Genomic DNA, 20329 nt, shown 5'->3' with positions numbered 1-20329 from the left:
AGCATAAATACACTTCTCCTGCTGAAATCCCCCCCCCCCTAAAAAAAAAAAAAAAAATCACCCCTCCTAGCACAAATCCTCTACCCTTCAAATCCCTTTAAATTCCTCTCCAACTACACAACCTTTTACCCTCCACTCCAAATCCTCAGTCCCAGTGCAAATTCCCAACCCCCTCCTAGCACAAATACCCCCCACCCCACACACAAATGTCCACTCCTAGCACACATATCCTCATTCATCCCTACTAGAACAAGCCGCCCAAATTTTTTTTTGCCTTCTAACAGAATTCCCTTAGGATCAGGGTTAGTGTTAGGGTCAGTGTCACGGTTAGGGTTGAGGGTCAGGGTTAGTGTTATGGTCAGGGGTAGGGTTAGGGTCAGGGTTAGTGTCAGGGTTAGGGTCACGGTTAGGGTTGGGGTCAGGGTTAGGGTTGGGGTAAGGGTTAGGGTCAGGGTTAGTGTCAGGGTTGGGATTAGGGTTAGTGTCAGTGTTAGGGTTAGGGTTGGGGTTAGGGTTCTTGCTGGTACAGACACTGGAGAGGATTGGATTTAGGACTAGGGTTAGGGACCTCCCCACAAAGGTCAGGAGGCCTGACCTTGGAGGTCCAAGGTCAGGATGTGTGGCTTACCTCCATCTAAGGCTTAGCATTGTGTGAAAGAACAAATGCCCAGCATCCCTTTAGATACACTGCTGGCCACTGAATAGTGCAGTCAGTGCTGGGAAAAGGTCATCTAGAGCCCAGGGCGAACATGTCAAACTGCGCCCCCCCCCCTCCCCAACATGTATGCTCATTAAGTGTTTCTCCTCCTCCTTCCATTACAAATCCACGTCTCCTGCTGATATTCTCCCAGCACAAATGCCCCCCAAAAAAAAATAAAAATCACCCCTCCTAACACAAATCATCTACCCTTAAAATCCCTCACAATTCCTCTCCAACTACACAACCCCGCCCCCCCCCCCAACTCCAAATCCTCGCTCCCAGCAAAAATCCCAGCAAAAATTGTGAAAAGAAAAACAGCATGGGGTCCCCCCCCCAGGTCCATACCAGACCCTTAGGGTCTGGTATGGATTTGGAGGGGATACCTCCAAACCAAAATTTAAAAAACATGTCATGGGCTCCCCCCCCCCCCCAAAATACATGCCAGACCCGGCAAACAGCCCAGCAGTTCAGGAAAGGGAGGGGACGAGCAAGCACCCCTTTCCCCACCTGAACCATGCCAGGCCTCAAGGGGGCTTTAGGGTGGGGGGGGCTCAATTAGCCCCCCTGACCAAAAAAACCCCCCCTCATGTTTGAGGCATGCGCCTGGTATAGTTCAGGGGGGGACGCTCACTCGTCCCCTCCCTTTCCTGACCTGTTGGGCTGCATGCTTGGATAAGGGTCTGGTATGGATGGGGGGGGGGGGGCGCATGCCGTTTTTTTTTTACATTTTGGCATGGGGATGTCCCCTTCAAATTCATACCATACTTGAAGGGCCTGGTATGGACCTGGGGGAGGGGAATCCCATGCCATTTTTCTTTCAAATTTCTTTTGTCACATGATGACTCATCGGTTGTTAAGGATGCGGCAGCCAGCTTCCCTGCCCGCTCCTTAGCAACCAGCTACCAACTATATACAGTGTTTAAAGGGGGAAAAAAACCCTCAAACACATAAAAAATCACATCATAAACACAACACTTGCGTTTCTGGTTCGATTCCACTGAAGTCTATTACACGCAAAACGCTAGAAAAATAATTCACTGACCCTTTTCAAAAACACACCGGCTGCAAAACACATTGATGTGAACGTGTACCATAGGAAACCATGATAAATGGACTGTACTGCGTTTCTGCAAAATGCACTTAAACTGCATAAGTGTGAACGTAGGGTTATAGATTGTAATTGAGCAACTGATCAGCAGATTGCACAGCTAATTAGGAGCTTGCAGGCCCATAATGTGTTCTTTTATATAATGCTCAGGAAGCAGACCTTCGGGTCTGGTATGGATTTGAGGGGGACATCCCCATGCCAAAATTAAAAAAAAAAAACAGCATAGGCACCCCCCCCAAATCCATACCAGACCCTTATCCAAGCATGCAGCCTGGCAGGTCAGGAAAGGGAGGGGACGAGTGAGCGCCCCCCTTGAATTATACCAGGCCGCATGCCCTCAATATGAGGGGGTGTTCTTTGGATCAGGGGGGCCCCCCCCACCCTAAAGCCCCCCCATCCTGTAGAGGGCATACGGCCTGGCATGGTTCAGGAGGGGGAAGGGGCGCTATTTTTGGATGTTTTTTACACTGTATGCACTTTATAATTATTTGATGATGTATCATGATAAGATGCTGTTTTATGTATATTAAGCATTTTATCGTTTCATATATTTCATCACCATGATTGAGCACTTTGACACTTTAAAAGATAACATTTTTTTGCACTTTAACTGGAAAGCACCATATTTGGCTGTTTTGGATGCTGTCATTTTTTTTTTTTTAAATCTGGCACCTAATGCTCCAGTCACCGGAAGTGAAGTCATGACATCGCTTCCGGGTTTTTACAACGGAGACCCAATCAGAAAGGAATCGGTCTTTGTTCAGGCCTTTGGCCAGCCAGCGGACGTGCCGGTGTAACAGTAAAAAACCCTACCCCATGAAAATTCCCTACCCTCGTCACTTCCGGTGAGGGTACGTCATTCAACAGCTGAGCCGCTTCCCAGTGCGCATGCTCACAGCTGCGGAGGGTAGGGAATTTTCACAGGGTAGTGTTTTTTAATGTTACTCTGAGTCATTCAACAGCTGTTGCCGCGCGTACCATTGTGCATGCCCAGCATCTCGGCTCCAACCCTGAGACTTCTTGCGGGTGCGCGTCATTCATCACCAGGTGCGGCATCCCAAATAATCTCGGCTCCAGCAAAATGTTTAAGCGGCGGGGTCTATGAAAATTTAAAACATTTTCCTGGAGCCGAGATCAGGGAAGTCTCAGGGTTGGATCAGAGATGATTTCATTTAGTGGCTGGGCATGCGCAGTGGGACGCGCGGCAACAGCTGATGAATGACGGGGTGTAACGTTAAAAAACACTACCCCGTGAAAATTCCCTACCCTCCGCAGCTGTGAGCATGCGCACTGGGAAGCGGCTCAGCTGATGAATGACGTACCCTCACCGGAAGTGACGAGGGTAGGGAATTTTCACGGGTAGGGTTTTTTCAAGGAACACTGGCTGGTCGCTCGGGTCTCCCAGTGAGACAGGAGACCTGGGCGAGCCGGCAGAAGGCGCTCCCGCTCCTTGTAATGACAACTGAGTGGCTGCAGAGCCACATTTGTTATCATTACAAGAAAGCTGACCGTCGGCTCTCTGGTTGCCGGCATCACCCCGGTACAACCCCCTGAATCCGAGGCCGCATATTTGCTTTCTATCAGCGCGAAGGGGTTAAAACAATGCTGCTGTGACATTTTGATTGTTGAACCCACACCCAAGTTTAGACAATCCTCTTTGTAGCTTCAGCTGCAATGATTTAGTTCCATCACCAACAGATCACAGAAAGAAGTTATTGTCCACAATTTGCTTTTTCTGTTTATGGGTCTTGCCTTATAATTGCTCTTTTAAAGGTTCAGAAAGCTGACATTTCCCGTTTATTGAAATAGCGTGTAGACAGAAGGAGAATCGCTGCGGTGATTTGTCAAACAAAAAAAACTTCAAAGACAAAATCAGTGATAAAACACAAAGGACTTCCAGAATTAAAGTGGAACTCCGTCAAAGACCTTCAAGGACTGGGTCCTCCAGTTGTAGGAGGCCACTCCCTTGGACCTGTAGAGCACCCTGCTGGAATCACCTTGGGTAAGTTTTAACCAGGGTTCCATTTCCCAGGGTCCAGCGCCCGAAGGACCACATTACAGGTTAAACCTCGGATCTTCGGTTACCGAGGCTCGGGTACCATCCTTTTAGCTCTTAGCCTTTTGAATGGATCCAATAGATCGCCCCTTTTTCTGGGACAATACAACATTTTGGAGAGCTTTAACAGCCATGACCACCACCTTCAAGACACTGGTGAAAAAACTGATGTTCTTCCTGTATGGGAGTGGTTATATAGGAGGAACTTCCTGTCTATCGGTTGCCAGTGTCCATTCACCTGAAGGTAGCGTATAACCCAAATAGTAATTATTACCAGCTCTGTGTCCCGTGATGTACGATAAAGAAAAATATTTATAAGCACCTGCAGGGCTTTTTTTCCCCCCACAGGGAATTGGTGCAGGTACCCTTCCCCTGAGTCACCTCTTGTATCCGCCCCCTACCCGCCTCTGAGCACCGTCCCTTGTCTCCCCTTCCCCTGAGTCAATTATTGTCTCCGCCCCCTACCCGCCTCTGAGCACCGTGCCTTGTCTCCCCTTCCCCTGAGTCAATTCTTGTCTCCGCCTCCTACCCGCCTCTGAGCACCGTGCCTTGTCTCCCCTTCCCCTGAGTTAATTCTTGTCTCTGCCCCCTACCCACCTCTGAGCACCGTGTCTTGTCTCCCCTTCCCCTGAGTCACCTCTTGTCTCAGCCCCCTACCCACCTCCGAGCACCGTCCCTTGTCTCCCCTTCCCCTGAGTCAACTATTGTCTCCGCCCCCTACCCGCCTCTGAGCACTGTCCCTTGTCTCCCCTTCCCCTAAATCAATTCTTGTCTCCGCCCCCTACCTGCCTCTGAGCACCATGCCTTGTTTCCCCTTCCCCTGAGTCACCTCCTGTCTCCGCCCCCCTACCCGCCTCTAAGCACCGTGCCTTGTCTCCCCTTCCCCTGAGTCAATTCTTGTCTCCGCCCCTACCCGCCTCTGAGCACTGTGCCTTGTCTCCCCTTCCCCTGCGTCAATTCTTGTCTACGCCCCCCTACCCGCCTCTGAGCACTGTGCCTTGTCTCCCCTTCCCCTGAGTCAATTCTTGTCTACGCCCCCCTACCCGCCTCTGAGCACCGTGCCTTGTCTCCCCTTCCCCTGAGTCAATTCTTGTCTCCGCCCCCTACCCGCCTCTGAGCCCCATTCTTTGTCTCCCCTTCCCCTATCCACCTCCCAGTACCGTCCCTTTTAGAGAATACAGAACCATGTATCATTTTGTCAAATCATGTCATGTAATATCATGTCAAATCGCATTTCAAATCTGCCCGATGTGAATGGGGGCTTAAAGAGAAAGTAAACCCTCCTCTGTAACTTTTACCTATAGGTAAGCCTATATTAAGGCTTACCTATAGGTAGTGTAAATATCTCCTAAACATGTACCGTTTAGGAGATATTTACCTTACATGCAGCCAGTGACGTCACTGGCGCATGCGCTCTGAAGGAACGGCCGCTGGTGCTGATCCTTCAGAGCCCCGTGCCGTGACTGTTGGCTCCCGCGCGCGTGCGCGGGAGTGACGTCACCGCGGCTGCAGCCAATCAGATGGCCGGATGCCGCGATCCCGGAAGACGGGCGACTGAACATGACGCCCGTCATACAGGTGAGTGAGCGGCACGGTGGGGGCTCGTTGTAAGGTAAGTATTTCATAATGAGCTAGTATGCGATGCATACTAGCTCATTATGTGTTTGTCTTTCAGGTTGTAAAAAAAAAAAAAAAAGTTAAACGAGTTTACAACCTCTTTAATGTTCCATGAACGACACCCCGAAACAGATTGCAAAATGCAGTGAGCCTGACAGAATCGCACCCATGCAATGCGATTTTGATGCGGGGGGAAAAAGGGTCCATATTTACACCAAAATGTTGTAGGACCCTACACCCATGCGATGCAATTCTGGCAAGCATTGCATTGTGGAAAAGTGGACATTACTAAAATAGCAGAGAGGTGATTTTTAGCTAAAAACGTAAAAAAACGCTGAAAAACGCTGAAAAACGCCATTGCAAAAAAGCTAAAAAAAAGCTGAAAACTCACTACAAAGCTACTGGTGTTTTTATCACGTCCAGTGTGCATGAGGCCTAATAATGAATGTGTGAAATGGTGTCACCATCCGGATATATATAGACCAGGAAACGCCAAGCAGTTGGAAGATGACGTCCTCCTTTATCCCGAACCTATATCACAGCTGGGAGCCGCACTCAGGATTATTTAGGACGTGCGATAAACACGCGGCGCTGTGAGACTTTGTTCCTCGTGCCTTCTATGTATCTATGTTTGGCTGATATTAAACTTGACGGGGGAAACATGCTATTAGCTGGCAGAGGAAAAAATATATTATCCACCTGTGTCCCAGCGAGAGCCGGGGGTGGGGGGGGGGGGCTTTATTTTTAGACCATCGGAGCCATTCCATTTTATTGATAGACAGTATTGGATTAAAGTAAAATACGATGTGTTCTGCAGTGATATGTAATATAGTAAGGACTGGATTACGGCTCAGTAACAGCTGCAGAGCTCCAAGTTTATAAAGTCTGCAGTGGAAGAGATGAGAATTGAAGAATGTGATCTGGATCATGGACTTACAACCCCCCCCCTTCCCCCTCCCCCCATTGACAGCAGCAAAGGGTAAGAAATGGGGGCGCTAGACTGAAAAACGTCATGGTCGAGGTCGAAAACTGCCATCAAAGCGGCTAGGGCTGTACTAATGGTGGCCATACACCGAACAATTTTTTAAAATTTATTTTTATTTATTTTTTATATCATATTTTTATTGAAAATTACAAGGGAACAATTTTATATACCAGGCGTACTAAATAAAAATTCAGAGAGTTCCAGTCAGTATCATTTTTTTTGCAATGAGACCCGATCAAACACAGAGCGCCACTCGAAACTCCAGCAAAATTACATAGTAGTAGTTGAGGTTGAATAAAGACAATAGTCCATCCAGTTCAACCTGTGTAGGTGTGTGTGGCCGTAATCATCTCACATACCCCTGAATGTTCTGATCCTTGAGATGTACGTCTAAGTGTCTTTTGAAAGCCACCATACTTCCCGCAGAAACCACCTCTTGTGGTAGAGAATTCCACAATCTTGTAGCCCTAACAGTAAAGAACCCCCTGCGTTGCCTGAGGTTAAAACGCTTCTCCTCTAATCGCATTGTATGCCCTCGAGTCCTCATGCAATCCTTTCGACTGAATAGCTTTTTTTCTATGCTGAGATCAACATTGAGGTATTTATAAATTGCTATCATGTCCCCTCTCAGACGTCTCTTCTCCAGGGAGAATAAATCAAGCGACTGCAGACACTCTTCATAATTTATGTCCTCCAACCCCCTAATCAGTTTAGCTGCCCTTCTCTGGACTCTCTCCAGCTCCAACACATCCCTCCTGAGGACTGGCGACCAGAACTGGACAGAATACTCCAGATGCGGTCGGACCAGAGTTTTATAAAGTGGTGGTTCAAACTAGGGATAGACCGATAGGGTTTTTTCAGGGCGGATACCGATACCAATATTTTGGTCACAACGTATCAGTATTGGAAGATATGGGCCCATATTTAGGCAGCATTCACACCTGAGCGTATCGTTTTTAGGCGTTTTTTTTGGGCATTTTTGTAGGCGTTTTTTAGAGCGTTTTTTTGGGCGTTTCTCTGGCGTTTTATGAGCAATTTCACTGCGTTTTATGAGCGTTTTTTGCAGGCGTTTTGATTTATGTAAAAAAATGGGTGTGTTAAAAGGGGTGGAGACCATAGTCCGTCCCTCAACCCCCCCCCCCCCCCAATTTTGTAAATATGTCCTGGTTTTCTTTACACTACAATTCCTTTGCATACTCTACTCTCAGTTACTTCATAAGTAATGCGCTATCACAGAGCAGTGTACCACGTCTCCAACTGTGGACCTTTCTGTTACTTAACTGATTTTTGGTCTTACACTACCTGCTTACTTGCCAGACTTTCTATGTTTTTGTTCGCTAGCCTTGATGAGATATTGCTTTTCACCAGTTTTGCCTTTTATATCTTACAAATTGATCTGCTGTACTGAGTATGCATTGTGACTCTGTTACATGTTTCTTATGCCTAATAAAGAATTTGCAAAAAAAAAAAAAGGGGTGGAGACAACCTGTGTGTTTGAAAAATGCCCGTGAAGCGCCGATAAGGGCGTTTTAATGCATTCCTATGGGACCGGAACAGCTCTTGATCAGCCCAAAAAGAAGCTCATGTACTTTTTTGAGCTACAGGCGTTTTGCTTCAGGCAACAAAACGCTCAGATGTGAACAGGGGCCATTGAAATGAATGGGATTTTGATTGTTGGGCGTTTTGGATTTTCACAGGTGAGCGTTTTATGGGCTGAAAAATGCTCAGGTGTGAACAGGGCCTTAAAGTTTTGAAAAAAAAAAAGACAATTTTTGAAAGAAATCTGGTACTGAACATGTTAATTTTTGTTTAATGCTTAATGGCTGGCTTGCTGGCACCCTGTGGTGGGTGGCTGGCTGGCACCCTGTGGTGGGTAGGTGGCTCGCTGGCACCCTGTGGTAGGTGGGTGGCTGGCTGGCTCCCTGTGGTGGGTGGCTGGCTGGCTGGCCCCCTGTGGTGGGTGGGTGGCTGGCTGGCACCCTGTGGTGGGTGGGTGGCTGGCTCAGGGGATGTGGGTGGTTGGCTGGTACTGGGCCTGTGGCTGGCTGGTACAGGGCCTGTGGGTGGCTGGCTGTCTGGCACCCTGTCTGTGGGTGGCTGGCTGTCTGGCACCCTGTGGTGGGTGGCTGGCTGGCACCCTGTGGTGGGTGGCTGGCTGGCTCCCTGTGGTGGGTGGCTGGCTGGCTGGCACCCTGTGGTGGGTGTCTGGCTGGCCCCCTGTGGTGGGTGGCTGGCTGGCTGGCCCCTGTGGTGGGTGGGTGGCTGGCTGGCACCCTGTGGTGGGTGGCTGGCTGGCTGGCACCCTGTGGTGGGTAGGTGGCTCGCTGGCACCCTGTGGTAGGTGGGTGGCTGGCTGGCTCCCTGTGGTGGGTGGCTGGCTGGCTGGCCCCCTGTGGTGGGTGGGTGGCTGGCTGGCACCCTGTGGTGGGTGGGTGGATGGCTCAGGGGCTGTGGGTGGCTGGCTGGTACTGGGCCTGTGGCTGGCTGGTACAGGGCCTGTGGGTGGCTGGCTGTCTGGCACCCTGTCTGTGGGTGGCTGGCTGTCTGGCACCCTGTGGTGGGTGGCTGGCTATCTGGCACCCTGTGGTAGGTGGGTGGCTGGCACAGGGGCTGTGGGTGGCTGGCTGGTACAGGGCCTGTGGCTGGCTGGTACAGGGCCTGTGGGTGGCTGGTACAGGGCCTGTGGGTGGCTGGCTGCCTGGCACCCTGTCTGTGGGTGGCTGGCTGGCTGGCACCCTGTGGTGGGTTGGTGGCTGGCACAGGGGCTTTGGGTGGCTTGCTGGTACAGAACCTGTGGGTGGCTGGTACAGGATCTGTGGGTGGCTGGCTGGTACAGGGCCTATGGATGTGGGTGGCTGACTAGCACCGGGCTGCTGTGGGTGGGTGTATGGCTGTGACATACTCCTGCAAGACTAGTCCCGACTCCAGATGAGGCTGTCCAAGGTGAAGGAGGCGACCTAAGAAGGTAGAATGACGTCACAAAAATATCAGCAATATCGGCCAGTTCCGGGGCCGATACCGATATATCGGGGAAAGTGCCTATCGGCCCCCGATATATCAGCCTTGACGATAATCGGTCTATCCCTAGTTCAAACCCTGCCGGGTGCTGACTTCCCAAGGGCCCCCCCCCCCTCCACCCCCAGTCACTGACAGTGAAAAAGAAAAGATGGAAGCGCACGACTAAGAGGGACAACTCAACTCATGAGCGAGTAAAACGCGTTAGCATAGCCAGGCTTGGGAGGAGGCAGAGCTGAACCAAGTGGATTCCAGGTGTGCGCTTCCATCTCTCTTTTTTTAATAATTATGCAAGGACTTAAATCCTTCAAATCACAGTCCCCTCTTTACATCAGTGTCCTAAGTCCCCCCTTCACATCACAGTCCCTCCTTTACATCAGTGTCCTCAGTCCCCCCTTTACACCACAGTCCCCCCTTTACGTCAGTGTCCTCAGTCTCTCATTTTCATCACAGACCCCCCCGTAAATCAGTGTGCTCAGTCCCCTTTTACCCCACAGTCCCCCCTTTACATTAGTGTCCTGCGCCCCCCTTCACATCACAGTCTCCCTTTACATCAGTGTCCTAAGCTCCCTCTTCAAATTGCAGTACTACTTAGCATCAGTGTTCTCAGCTCCCCCTTCAAATCACAGTCCCCCTTTTACATCAATATCTTCAGTCCCCCCTTCACATCACAATCCCCTCTTTAAAATCAGTGTCCTCAGCCCCCCTTCATATCACAGTCCCCCTTTGCATCAGTGTCCTTAGCCCCCCCTTCATATCACAGTCCCCCTTTGCATCAGTGTCCTTAGCTCTCTCTTCAATCGCAGTCCCACTTAATATCAGTGTCCTCAGTCCCCCTTGCACCTCAGTATCCCCACTTTACATCAGTGTCCCCAGCCCCCCCCATCAAATCACAGCCCCCCTTTACATCAGTGTCCTCAGTCCCCCCCTTTACATCAGTGTCCACAGTCCTCCTTCCAGTGGCGGCCCGTGCATAGCGGGCGCCAGGGCGCCGCCCCCCTACCCCTGAAAAAAAGAAAAAAAAATGACAAATAAAGTTTTACAAAAAAAAAAATTGGGTTCGCCGGCCTTTGTAATGGAAGTGGTGGCTAGGGGGGGGGGGGGGTGGGGTTACGTCCCAGAAGAGGCGCCGATCGGCAGCCTTCTGGGGGCGTAACCCGATCGCAAGTCCTTGCGATTGGACACCCCCACTTTCGGATATCCTGGCTGTGATTGGTCCAGTCTCCAGCCTGGACCAATCATCATCCAGGACATCCGATCCCTGACGTCACAATGGGGGCGGTGCCAGTGCGTGAGTCAGTCACTCACTGTCACCGCCGCTCGGAGGACGAGGGAGAAGCCGCTCTCCTTCCCGCCGCCGCCACAGAGAGGACGGACTGGATCGAGGAGGGAAGAACCCGCCGCCGCTGCCAGGTAAGTGCATTAAATTGAAGGGAGCACGCACGCTGCACTCTGCATTTATTGGGGGACAATGCTGTGGGCACTCTGCATTTATTGGGGTACAATGCTGTGGGCACTCTGCATTTATTGGGGGACAATGCTGTGGGCACTCTGCATTTATTGGGGGACAATGCTGTGGGCACTCTGCATTTATTGGGGTACAATGCTGTGGCGCTCTGCATTTATTGGGATACAATGCTGTGGCACTCTGCAATCATTGGGGTACAATGCTGTGGGCACTCTGCATTTATTGGGGTACAATGCTGTGGCGCTCTGCAATCATTGGGGTACAATGCTGTGGCACTCTGCAATCATTGGGGTACAATGCTGTGGCACTCTGCAATCATTGGGGTACAATTCTGTGGCACTCTGCAATCATTGGGGTACAATGCTGTGGGCACTCTGCATTTATTGGGGGACAATGCTGTGGGCACTCTGCATTTATTGGGGTACAATGCTGTGGGCACTCTGCAATCATTGGGGTACAATGCTGTGGCGCTCTGCATTTATTGGGATACAATGCTGTGGCGCTCTGCAATCATTGGGGTACAATTCTGTGGCACTCTGCAATCATTGGGGTACAATTCTGTGGCACTCTGCAATCATTGGGGTACAATTCTGTGGCACTCTGCATTTATTGGGGTACAATGCTGAGGCGCTCTGTATTTATTGGGGTACAATGCTGAGGCGCTCTGTATTTATTGGGGTACAATGCTGTGGCGCTCTGCATTTATTGGGGTACAATGCTGTGGGCACTCTGCAATCATTGGGGTACAATGCTGTGGGCACTCTGCATTTATTGGGGTACAATGCTATGGGCACTCTGCAATCATTGGGGTACAATGCTGTGGCACTCTGCAATCATTGGGGTACAATGCTGTGGCACTCTGCAATCATTGGGGTACAATTCTGTGGCACTCTGCAATCATTGGGGTACAATGCTGTGGCACTCTGCAATCATTGGGGTACAATTCTGTGGCACTCTGCAATCATTGGGGTACAATTCTGTGGCGCTCTGTAATCATTGGGGTACAATTCTGTGGCACTCTGCAATCATTGGGGTACAATTCTGTGGCGCTCTGCAATCATTGGGGTACAATGCTGTGGGCACTCTGCAATCATTGGGGTACAATGCTGTGGGCACTCTGCAATCATTGGGGGACAATGCTGTGGGCACTCTGCAATCATTGGGGTACAATTCTGTGGCACTCTGCAATCATTGGGGTACAATTCTGTGGCGCTCTGCAATCATTGGGGTACAATGCTGTGGGCACTCTGCAATCATTGGGGGACAATGCTGTGGCGCTCTGCAGTGATTGGGGACAATGCTGTGGCGCTCTGAATTGAAAGGGGCATGCACGCTGAACTCTGCATTGTGGGGGCACAGCACAGTGTTCATTGCATTGAAGGGGGCACAGCACAGTGTTCATTGCATTGAAGGGGGCACAGCACAGTGTTCATTGCATTGAAGGGGGCACAGCACAGTGTTCATTGCATTGAAGGGGGCACAGCACAGTATTCATTGCATTGAAGGGGGCACAGCACAGTGTTTATTGCATTGAAGGGGGCACAGCACAGTGTTTATTGCATTGAAGGGGGCACAGCACAGTGTTCATTGCATTGAAGGGGGCACAGCACAGTGTTCATTGCATTGAAGGGGGCACAGCTTCAAAGTCACGCAATTTTTTTACTGCGTTTTTTGGCGCGAAGCAATACCTATTACATTTTTCTTTTTGCGCCCCCCCAAAAATTTTGAGCACCAGCCGCCACTGCCTCCTTCACATTACAGCCCCCCCCCCCTTTACATCAGTGTTCTTAGTCCCCCCTTCTAGTTTATCTAACGCATCTGCAGGACAGCTTGCTATGTTGAAATACAGCAGACTTACTGGCTAGATCACCAGATGAAAATAAAGAAAAGGAAGCTAACAAAAAGGAATACAGCCACAACTAAGAATAGGAAAGCTGCAATATAATAAGTGTTTGCTTTTTTAGTTTTTTACAGGTTTAAGAGCCCATTCAGACTAGCGCGACACGACTTTGGGGGGCGACCTGTGAAGTCGCGTGCACCGCTGTGCACCGCAACTTCGGTGCGACTTGCAGAGACTTCACATAATGGAAGTCTATGCAAGTCGCTCCGAGGTCGTCCCGAAGTAGTACAGGACCCTTTTTCTAAGTCGGAGTGACTTGTGTCGCTCCAATTAGAACGGGTCCTGTACTACTTAATGGACTGCGACCGAGCGCGACTTGCCAGGCTGACAAGTCGCCTGACAAGTCGCGCTAGTCTGAATGGGCTCTAGCAGTATTTTAACAGAAAATTGCGCGGTCGTGCGACGCTGTACCCAAATAAAATTGATGTCCCTTTTCCCCACAAATAGAGCTTTCTTTTGGTGGTATTTGATCACTTCTGAAAAAGAAAAAAAAAAAAAAAAATAAACAATATTTTTCGCTTTCTGCTATAAAACACCCCCCCCCCCCTCTCAAAAAAAAAAAAAAAAAAAAAAAAGTAAAAATCGATTTTTAGGCCAATTTGTATTCTGCTACATATTTTTGGTAATAAAAATCCCAATAAGCGTATTTTGATTGGTTTGCGCAAAAGTTATCGCGTCTACAAACTAGGGGAAAGATTTATGTCACTTTTATTTTTTCATTTATTTTTTACTAGTAATGGCGGCGGGACTGCGACATTGCGACAAACAGGTCGGACCCCTAACTGACATTTTTAACACTTTTGGGGGGGGACCAGTGACATTACTACAGTAATCAGTGCTAAAAATATGCACTGTTACTGTAATAATGACACTTGCAGGGAAGGGGTTACCCAGGGGCGATCAAAGGGTTAAGTGTGAGCCTAGGGGAGTGATTTCTAACTGTATGGGGAGGGACTTGTGGAATCAACATAGAGACCTGTGATCCTAAATAGAAGGAACACAGATGCTCTGTGTTTATTCCAGAGAGAACAACGGTCTGCTGTGTTTACAACAGCCGACTGTCATTCTCTCTCAGTGGGGAGCAATCGCGGGTGCCCGGCATACAATGAATGCTATTTTTTGGATTTTAATAAACTTTTTTAGTGGTAATGCATGAGGTTGGTGCGCCCTTTTCTTGTTGTTGTTGTTTTACAAGGAAGAGGTTAACATCAGGGGCAATCAAAGGGTTAAAGAGGAAGTAAACCCTCCTCTGCAAGTTGTATCTAAGCCTATGATAAGGCTTATCTATAGGTACTGTAAATATCTCCTAAACTTGCACCGTTTAGGAGATATTTACCTTACATGCAGCCAGTGACGTCACTGGCGCATGCGCTCTGAAGGAACGGCCGCTGGTGCCGTTCCTTCAGAGCCCCGTGCCGTGACCGTCGGCTCCCGCATGCATGCACGGGAGTGACGTAATCGCGGCTACAGCCAATCAGATGGCCAGATGCCGCAAACCCAGAAGAAGGGCGACACAACATGTCACCCATGGGAGAGGTGAGCGGTCGGGACTTCAGGGCTTCGTTTTAACCACTTGCCGACCAGTCACGTTGACTGTACTGCGGCAAAGTGACTCGTTACCGTCTGGCGACGTAGACCTACGTCACCAGACATTCCCCTCTCTCGGCGGCGCCGGAGGCTCGCTCCCGCTGTATTCAGTCACAGCGGGAGTCGGGCCAAGGGGAGGAGCGGCGGTGATCACCTCTGCTCTTCCCCGATCGTCGGGGATCTAGTGTGGAAATCCGCCCTCTTGTGTAAACAAAGTGGGCGGATCTCCTAAGTGACAGACAGTGACAGATTGCAGGGTTCAGCATAGCTGAACCTGCGATCTGTCCCTGTGTCACTCAGTCACCTCCCCCCACACACGTTAGTAAGCACCAGGCATACATTAACCCCTCCCTCTCCAATAAAAATTAACCCCTTCCCTGCCAGTGTCATTTTTACAGTAACAGTGCATATTTATAGCACTGATTACTGTAGTAATGTCACTGGTACCCCCAAAAGTGTCAAAAATGTCAGTCAAGGGTCCGATCTGTCCGCCGCAATGTCGCAGTCCCGCAAAAAAAAATCGCAGATCGCCGCCATTACTCGTTAAAAAAAAAAATCACCAAAAATGATTGGTGCAGGCGCATCATTCCCTGCTAAGGGATGCCGCGCCTGCACCGGAAGTGACGAGCGGGGCCGGTGCAGGGAATTCTGGGACTCCGACGTCACGGAAGAGGACGCGCTGGCTTCAGCTGCCCACACCTGAGATGGCAGCGCTGGAGAAGAAATTTTCAAGGTACAGTGGGTACGGAAAGTATTCAGACCCCCTTAAATTTTTCACTCTTTGTTATATTGCAGCCATTTGCTAAAATCATTTAAGTTCATTCTTCTTCCTCATGAATGTACACATAGCACCCCATACTGACAGAAAAACACAGAATTGTTGACATTGTTGCAGATTTATTAAAAAAGAAAAACTGAAATATCACATGGTCCTAAGTATTCAGACCCTTTAGTAGAAGCCCCCTTTTGATCTAATACAGCCAGGAGTCTTTTTGGGAAAGATGCAACAAGTCTTTCACACCTGGATTTGGGGATCCTCTGCCATTCCTCCTTGCAGATCCTCTCCAGTTCTGTCAGGTTGGATGGTAAACGTTGGTGGACAGCCATTTTTAGGTCTCTCCAGAGATGCTCAATTGGGTTTAAGTCAGGGCTCTGGCTGGGCCATTCAAGAACAGTCACGGAGTTGTTGTGAAGCCACTCCTTCGTTATTTTAGCTGTGTGCTTAGGGTCATTGTCTTGTTGGAAGGTAAACCTTCTGCCCAGTCTGAGGTCCAGAGCACTCTGGAGAAGGTTTTTGTCCAGGATATCCCTGTACTTGGCCGCATTCATCTTTCCCTCGATTGCAACCAGTCGTCCTGTCCCTGCAGCTGAAAAACACCCCCACAGCATGATGCTGCCACCACCATGCTTCACTGTTGGGACTGTATTGGACAGGTGATGAGCAGTGCCTGGTTTTCTCCACACATACCGCTTAGAATTAAGGCCAAAAAGTTCTATTTTGGTCTCATCAGACCAGAGAATCTTATTTCTCACCATCTTGGAGTCCTTCAGGTGTTTTTTAGCAAACTCCATGCGGGCTTTCATGTGTCTTACACTGAGGAGAGGCTTCCGTCGGGCCACTCTGCCATAAAGCCCCGACTGGTGGAGGGCTGCAGTGATGGTTGACTTTCTACAACTTTCTCCCATCTCCTGACTGCATCTCTGGAGCTCAGCCACAGTGATCTTTGGGTTCTTCTTTACCTCTCTCACCAAGGCTCTTCTCCCACGATAGCTCAGTTTGGCCGGATGGCCAGCTCTAGGAAGGGTTCTGGTCGTCCCAAACGTCTTCCATTTGAGAATTATGGAGGCCACTGTGCTCTTAGGAACCTTAAGTGCAGCAGAAATCTTTTTGTAACCTTGGCCAGATCTGTGCCTTGCCACAATTCTGTCTCTGAGCTCTTCAGGCAGTTCCTTTGACCTCATGATTCTCATTTGCTCTGACATGCATTGTGATCTGGAAGGCCTTATATAGACAGGTGTGTGGCTTTCCTAATCAAGTCCAATCAGTATAATCAAACACAGCTGGACTCAAATGAAGGTGTAGAACCATCTCAAGGATGATCAGAAGAAATGGAAAGCACCTGAGTTAAATATATGAGTGTCACAGCAAAGGGTCTGAATACTTAGGACCATGTGATATTTCAGTTTTTATTTTTTAATAAATCTGCAACAATGTCAACAATTCTGTGTTTTTCTGTCAGTATGGGGTGCTATGTGTACATTCATGAGGAAGAAGAATGAACTTAAATGATTTTAGCAAATGGCGGCAATATAACAAAGAGTGAAAAATTTAAGGGGGTCTGAATACTTTCCGTACCCACTGTAAGTATTTCTTCTAAAAGGTAAGTGCGACCCGGGACAGTTCAGAGGCTATCCATTGTGGAATGTACTAGCCCTGACTGTCCCAGGGGTATTTTTATCAAAATTTCACCCCCGAGGCCAGAACTCTTTAAGTAAGTAAGTGCAAAGTGTAAATAAGTACATTGCTGGGACAAGGTAAATTACCCGGGACAGGCTCCTATTTGCCGGGACTGTCCCGGCAAAAACGGGACAGTTGGCAAGTATGCGTAAATCAGTGGCCCCTTTAGGGGTAGCACTAAAATGACAAACATTGCGGGAGGTAAAATAACATACATGCGCTCCCACTGTGGGTCTGCCTGTAGTTCCACTTCCGCATTTGAATACAGGTCTACTTTAAAGAGCCATTAAGTAGAATCAGGCACAATTCAAATGTACTAATCACCCCTTATCAGCTACATAGATCTCTGCATGTAATGAGTCCAGAGACAGACAATTAAACTGCTCTCATAATCCATTATTCTGTTCCCACCCCGACGGTCATCCCAGTTCGTGTCTGCGTGAATTCTATCGCATCGCTATAAAATGGATGGCTTGACCTTTTGTTCTGAAATCTTAATATTTCATTTTCTGGTCTCCATGCTGAATGACAGCTCCATATAATTAAGCCATCTCTTCCTCTTTAGTCTCACAGGGTGTCATTATCACTGCGTCCTTGTCATGTAAAAGTGACTCTACAGTCAATAATTCATGCTTTCAGCACAGCTGTAGTTGCCGTGTAAAGGAGCACACGTGAAGACCTATTTACCCGTCCGCTTTTTGCTTTACTTGGGCTTGAGGCTCTGTTCACATACTGGCATCTTGGATTGCGGGCAGAATCGCCGCGGGAACGCCCGTGCCTTGCAATGGCACCCCAAAAAAACGATGCGATTTTGCAGCGATTGTCGCCCGACGATTCGCCGTAAAATCGTGCAAACAGAATCGCGATACACCCGTCGCCCAAAAAAAGTAGAACTTCTTTTGGGTGACAGGTGTCCTGCGATTCTGTTTGCGCGATTTTGCCGTGATTCATCGAGCGACAATCGTGGCAAAATCGCGCCTCGTTTGGGGTGCCAATGCAAGCCACGGGAACCGCACGGGCATCCCGCGATTTGAAATGAATCGGGAACGTGGGAAGAATCGCGATCTGAGAATCCAGTATGTGAATGGAGCCTTAAGCCCCGTACACACGTACTGATCGTCGGCCGAACGATCGGCCGTCTTTTGTCCAGGGCTGTCGTGTCTGTTGAAAACTGCAAAAGACTGCACACGAATTTTGTCTGCCAACAACAGCCGACTGCAGAAGTGATGTCATGTGATGGTTAAATTTCCTTGTCTTTTTTCTTTTCTGAGCATGCCCAGTCTTGCAAATCTGCTGTCTGTCGGCCGAATTCTGTACTGACTGGCGAACAATCGGCCGTTCTGGTGTTGGGCAACAAAAATTTTAATGCCTGCACACCCGATTCTGTTCGGCCGAAAATGCGCTGTCGGTTGTCGGAAGCATCATACTAACAAGCCAACAATCGGCCGATCGTTCGGCGGCCGAATATTTACGGCCGACAATCGGTACGTGTGTACGGGGCTTAAAGCTCAAAAGGAAAGTTTGTGGACCACTATATGGCTAAAAGTATGTGGACACCCATCCAAATGATGGTGTTCAGGTGTTTCCATTGAAAGGTTCCCATAATATTACATCGCACAAAGACACTTTAGGCAATTGTGCTCTTTCAACCTTGTGGTAACAGTTTGGGGAAGACCTTTTTCTGTCCAAGCATGACTGTGCCCCTGTGTACCAAGCCAGCCCTATAAAGACATGGTTTGACCATTTCGGTGTGGAGGAACTCAAGTGGCCTTCTTGGAGCCCTGACCTCAACCCTACTGAATTGGGATGAATTGCAACACTGATTATTAGCCTGGTCTTCTCATCCATCATTAGTACCTGACCTCATAAATGGTGGCTAGCTCCATAAAGACATGGTTTGATGAGCTTTGGTATGACGGAACTCGAGTGTCCTGTACAGAGCCCTGACCTCAACCCTACTGAGCGTCTTTGGGATGAATTGCAATGCCGATTGGGAGCCAGGTCTTCTCATCAAACATCAGTTCTTATCATGAGAAGGAGAGTCTGTCGGGTCACAATCCAGATTTCTCAACATATTCTAAAGATGGTTCCTTGGATGGAATAGAGGTGAATAGCAGAGATGTATAGTAATTAAGTAGAACTACTTCACTACTGTATTTAAGTACGGAAAGGCGGTATCTGTACTTTCCTGGAGTAGAATTTTTTTCTCCTACTTCCACTTTTACTTCACTACATTTTTTCGATGATTTCAATACTTCTACTCCGATATTTTTTTTTTTTGTGCTGCATAGTTACTCGTTACTATTATAAAAATTACCACTGCCAGAACAGTAGATGGCAGGTTTCATGAAGTTCAAAACATGTGTATTATCAGCGCATACGAAAATAAATGCTACTGTATGTATAAATAAAAGCTGCATTTGAAATAATAAAAAAACAATATGATGTTCAAACTTTTGACTTCTTTATTTAATAACTACATAACACAGTACTTGTACTTTTACTTTCAGTACTTGAGTAGCAAAATTTAAAAAAAAACTACTTGCAATACTTAAGTACAAAAAATGGTGAATACTTTAGTACTTCTACTCAAGTCACTTTTTGATCGAGCACTTGTACTTTTACTCAAGTATGGGTTTCGAGTACTTTATACAACTCTGGTGAATAGTGAGGGCAAAGGATGACTACAGACCTCTGGTGACTTGGATTCTGTAATATGTGTATTTGCTGTTCTATATCTTAGACTATGTCTGGTGAGTGGTCGTTTCTGCTATTGATGAAGGCTGCACTGGGTGACAGGAGCACTGGATGTTGGAGGTCATCTGAAATATATCACCTTGAAGTTATTACACAAAGACTCACCTTGAACTTTCTTTTTATGTTTGTTTTTGAGGATTTTTCTCTTCACTGCACCATTAGAACACTTTGGGTATTTTTATAATAGATGTGTTAACCTGACCTTGCAAATGGTGGCCAACTCCATAAATTTGGTGAGTTTTGGTGTGAAGGAACTTGATTGGTATGTACAGAGCCCTGACCTCAACCATACTGAATATCTTTGGGAAGAATTGGAAAACTAATTGTGATCCAGGTCTTCATATCCAAGTCAGCACCTGACCTCACAAATGGTGACCAGCTCCATAAAGACATGGTTTGATGAGACTGGTGTGAAGGAGTCAGGGGTGTTAATCTGACCTTGCAAATGGTGGCCAACTCCATAAAATATGGTTTGATGAGTTTTGGTGTGAAATAACTTGAGTGTTATATACAGAGCCCTGACCTCAACCATACTGAATATCTTTGGGAAAGGTCCTGTGCGACTTTGGTCCAAATGCGATGCGAATTCAGCCATATATCTGAGAAAGTGCATATCGGCCCCCCGATATATCGGCTTTGCTGATAATCAGTCGATCTCTAGTTCACATTGCCATATGC

At 48.3% G+C, this 20329-nt stretch overlaps 1 protein-coding gene across 2 annotated transcripts in view; it reads right to left on the bottom strand.

The window, feature by feature from the left end:
* CRHR2 (corticotropin releasing hormone receptor 2) overlaps positions 1-20329 on the bottom strand; it is a 512276-nt gene that overhangs the window by 123644 nt on the left and 368303 nt on the right. The window lies entirely within an intron of this gene.

The sequence above is a fragment of the Pelophylax lessonae genome, assembly GCF_965119305.1.
Source record: "Pelophylax lessonae genome assembly, chromosome: 5".
Lineage (NCBI taxonomy): Eukaryota > Metazoa > Chordata > Amphibia > Anura > Ranidae > Pelophylax > Pelophylax lessonae.
Note: the sequence above shows the minus strand (reverse complement) of the source record. Positions and strands in the feature narration are given on the sequence as shown.